The sequence below is a fragment of the Gadus macrocephalus genome, chromosome 16 (assembly GCF_031168955.1).
Source record: "Gadus macrocephalus chromosome 16, ASM3116895v1".
Lineage (NCBI taxonomy): Eukaryota > Metazoa > Chordata > Actinopteri > Gadiformes > Gadidae > Gadus > Gadus macrocephalus.
In genome coordinates, this window is record NC_082397.1 from 15,166,123 (window position 1) to 15,170,701 (window position 4,579).

Below are 4,579 nucleotides of genomic sequence, written 5' to 3' on the forward strand. Positions count from 1 at the left end.
TGCATTGTTTGTATGTGTAAGTTTGGTTGTGTGTGTGTGTCTGTGCAAATGTGCGTGCTTGTATATGAGGTTGTGTAAATGTGCGTGTGTGTGTGTGTGTGTATGTGTGTCTGCGTCTGTGCATGTGTGCTTACTAGTGAGTGTGTCTGTCTGTGTGTGTGCATGCACGAGTGTGTGTGTGTGTGTGTGTGTGTGTGTGTGTGTGTGTGTGTGTTTGTGTTTGTCAGAGTGAAAAGAGAAGGAGAGAGAGAGAGAGAGAACAGGTGAGTGTGTATGTGTGTGTGTGTGTGTGTGGGGGGGGGGGGGGGGGGGGGAAGTTATCACTAGAATCAAATCCCCAAAACCGGTTATTTGTTAATATTATATATTCCTTGACCTCGCAAGAAAGTCTGTTCTGCACTATTGAATTTTATCATCCAAGGTCAGGGTTTGGGATATGTTTTTCACATTATATAAATGGTGTCAATATGGAGTTTACAATATAGCCACAGCATACACAATACAACACATACTCAAATGATTACAATTTGTGCTGATTGAGTAAGACATTGGTGTTTCTTGACTTCACGAGATAAGGATGGGCTAGGACCAAGTTCCTTTAGGTCGGGTTGGAGTCACAGAGAAAGGACCAAGTTCCTTTAGGTCAGGTTGGAGTCCTGACGTCAGAGACATGAACTTTGCAGGGTTTGAGACCCGAGTTCTGTCTGGGTTAGAGTCCTAGAATCCGGGTTTGAGTCCAAGAGAAAGGACCAAGTTCCTTTAGGTCGGTTGGAGTCCCGACGTGGGTACCAGAGACTGTTGATCTGATCTTAAGTACATTGCACTTTCTAAAATGCTTTTTTAACTTTGCCTTTATTTTCTATCTAGTTTACTAATTTTTTGCATATGTTTTCTTTTACTTATCTTATTATTTTATTTTATTGTATGACAATGTTTATATGGGAAGCACTTAAAGCCTGCCTTGTGTATGAGAAGTGCTATATAAATAAAGTTGCCTTGCCTTGCCTTGCCTAGACGAGGAAAACAACACTACAGAAAACAATAGAGAAAAGAGGATGGAAAGATTATTTACTTTCAAGGGCCACTATTAAACCACCACCGGTGAATTAAAAGCCATTTGAAACACTGCCCTGCCTGTACATTTAGGTGGACACTCACCATTATGATGTCAATACATCACTGGGCCGGACAGATTTTGAAATGGCTTAAGGGCTAATCACAATCACACCTTGTGTAATAGTGGCCTTTTAAGTGCCCCCGAAATGCTCTAAACATATAAACTCAAGGATTGAACTCACGGTTTGCCCTGTTTGTTTCTTGGTGTTTATCATAGTAAGGAATAGATGTTTTTGTTGTAGGCTACTTGAAGTTAGCATTAGCACAAACTATCAGGTCGTACAGGACATGAAAAAAGACGTTATCAAAGTTATTTTACGATTATAGACTAGGCCAAAAGACAATCTGCAGCCTACTATATTATCTTTGACTTTTATGTATAGGCTATAAATGCAGTCGTAAAAATGCATAGGCCTACTTGTTCCAAATTGTGTGATTTAGACAGGTCTAATCGAGAGTCGTAATTAAAATAACAATTTGAAAATGGACGGCAACGCGAAAAAATAGTGGACTACGATTCTTTCGTAACTCCTCGTATTCGCCTCACGTCAAACCTCACTGAATATGCATCCATTCATTTTTTAAAAAGCACGCGTTTGGTTTCCCATAACAAGTCATGCACACCCCATCCCTATCATGTTAAACAGATGAGAAACCCCGCCTCGATGTTTCCATACTCCTTCCTCCTCAGCCTCTTAGAGTGGCTCTGAGGTCTCCAGCCTCCCAGTCGCTCCTCAGAGGAAACCAAGCCGTGCGCACTCGGTGCGTAAAGCTCCCGGACACCACACGGACCGCCGCGCTTATCAACGGTTGCTTGGAGGAAACATAAACCGAATAAAAAAAGAACATACCTGAAGGTTTCACCTAATATCTAGAAGGAGGGAGAATGTTTTTTTTTAAGACAACTCGTTTTGCTCAAACGCATTTTTTAGACTAGGATAGTCTAAGCACGGATGCCTCGCACCATCGACCCCTGGGCATCACGTTTTACATTCACATTCTCTTCACTTGTTTTTAACTACAGAACATGAGCAAGCACGCAGAAGACACGGGGAAAGCTGAATGTGAATATTCTTGGATTTAAAAAGGCGTACCTGTCCAAGCAGTGCTTGAGTCAAACTTATGGCGTGAAGGTAAGACATATGGCTCTTCTGTTTATGATTATGAAGTTTATGATTCTGTCGACTTCTCAAAGATCACACCCACATTTAACCCTTTTTAGTAAAGAAATGGACCAGCGTTTAACAGCACTTGGGACTCTGAGGAGGAGATTCGGGCTGTATCAATAAAAAGTGATGAAATGCATCTGTTATCAAATTAATTAAGATGCGATGTTGAATGGCCACATGCGTATCTTATGTTTCACATCTGGTTTGCACTAATGTCGTTATAATATGAAACTCAATAGTTCACTTATTGTAAAGGCTCGGGGGTTTTCTGCATGGGTGTTCTATTGGATCGCATTAGAGAACAACACAATCCTTATTTTCCTCTCATGGATACAATTACCGCCCGTTAAGTATTTTTGCCCTATTTGTTTACGAATCTGGAACATAAATAGATTGCATATCGATCGTGACCAGTGAAGCTTTCTACAAACCACATTATTGTTTTTCTCACGCTCGAAACTGTGAAGTTTGACTGAGAAGTTGTATCTGATGGAGATGCGTAAGCCCGATGAGCTGCTGTAAATTGGGTTGAGGTCGGAGGTCCGATGTTATTTATGTGGTGGAAATATTGCGCTCAGTGGTGGAGCTGCTGGCTGTTAGATCTCCCAGCTAACCCCGTGAAACACACCTCGTCTATCTTCAGCTCCAGGACGCAGGACGCTCTGAGAGACACACACAGATAGTATAGACCCGTGAAAAAGTGATTTCCTGACTCAATCTGAGCCCTCAACCCCTTAGAAGATCAAAGCAATACACCGCAGATTTGGCTGAGCTGGGTGGCAATTCTACTTATATCAGGACATGAGGGAGGATCTTCTTTGTTTTTGAAGAAAGCTTCGAAGAAAGCTTTATTTCATCAGTGGTGTTGTAGTCTCGCAAAGCCAGACCAAACTACAGCAAGTAGAATGGTGGTGTTGCATCGTTCACCTTCATGTTGGAGCAGCATGTTATGTACGTGATACTGTATATTACTACTGTTGCAATAACGTAAGTCACTTACGTAAGTGACTTACAGCAAAACATACGATAAATCAATCCCCAATATCGTTAAAGTTGGTGTTGCAGGCTATTTGCAAACAAATGGGTCCATAACCACACTATTAGCCCGTCACTTATCCCCAGTTGGTTTTAAGCCTGAGTAAACACTGGATTACACCCAGGAGCCACACTGTGTTGCGTTTTTCAGCCATATGGATTTTTCTTTCTGTTTTTCTGGTGCATTCCTATTATGCTCTGTTGGATCCCCTCTCCCTCACTGTGTACAAAACAGTCATGCTTGAGTAGTCTGTAGCTGGTGTTTGTCGAACCCGCTCATTTGCGCCAATGGACCCCCCCCCCCCCCCCCCACACACACACACACACACAGAGCGAATGTCCCTAGAAGACCACAGTGTTTAAACACTATCTCTCCATCTCTGGAATGGCTTGAATAAATAAACTGGGATGATTGGGACGGGGGGAGGGATAAACAAGCAGGGAATTAGTGTGCAGAACCAGTGATCCAGTTAATTTCATCTCTCTCCTTCTGAACGTGACATCAAAGCAGACTGTTAACGTTGAGGTGAGTCACGGTTGAAGAAACATCTGTATGTTCTGCGATAACACGTCTGTAGGCTCCCTGCTCTCAGGAGGTTTCACTTAACAGATATATATATATATATATATATAAAATATATATATATACATACACACAGAGAGGGAGAGAGAGAGCGACAGACGAGAGAGAGAAAGAGGTAGAGAGAGAGAGAGAGATAGATAGCAGGAAACAGATAAACCTTGTTTCTTAACTCAGACTGAAACTGTCACAATACATGAGATACATGTATTTTCCTTGCAGCTTACCTTGCAATGATCAATAAAAACAATTCCACCTTTGAAACTCGCAAACAGGATAATGTCATGTTTTCAAAACTTTCCAAAAAATTGTTATGTACTGAAAGTTGTGTCTACACTATCACACACTACAAGACTACAGCGACAGACAAACACCGCCATCCATGCAGATCCAAGCCCACAACGCAGTGCAATTACAGTTAAAGCACTGCGATAAAGGCAATCAAACCAACAGAGAATTCAATGGAGAATCGCAATGGGATTCACATGTAGGGGACAACAGTCTCTTTATGCTTTATAGTTGTTTTCTGAATAGAAATCACTCTAATTGGCCTCTCTGTCTGCTGAGAAATTCCACTAAGTTAGAACCAGGCAATAAGTGATTGAAACAGTCTCCGGTCAATTGGTGATAAAAATCCCAGATGCTGGAAACCCTTGAAGGATGCCACCAGGAGGGAACA

General features: G+C 41.8%; 1 protein-coding gene across 3 annotated transcripts in view; it reads left to right on the forward strand.

The window, feature by feature from the left end:
• The first annotated feature begins 1,807 nt into the window (after positions 1 to 1,807).
• drd2a (dopamine receptor D2a) overlaps positions 1,808 to 4,579 on the forward strand; it is a 31,050-nt gene continuing 28,278 nt past the window's right edge. For 2 of the 3 annotated variants that reach the window (XM_060075158.1, XM_060075160.1), the window contains exon 1: positions 1,808 to 2,249. The gene's annotated coding sequence lies outside the window, so the exon portion shown is untranslated. The remainder of the gene's footprint in view (positions 2,250 to 4,579) is intronic. The other variant, XM_060075159.1, reaches the window with a different exon arrangement.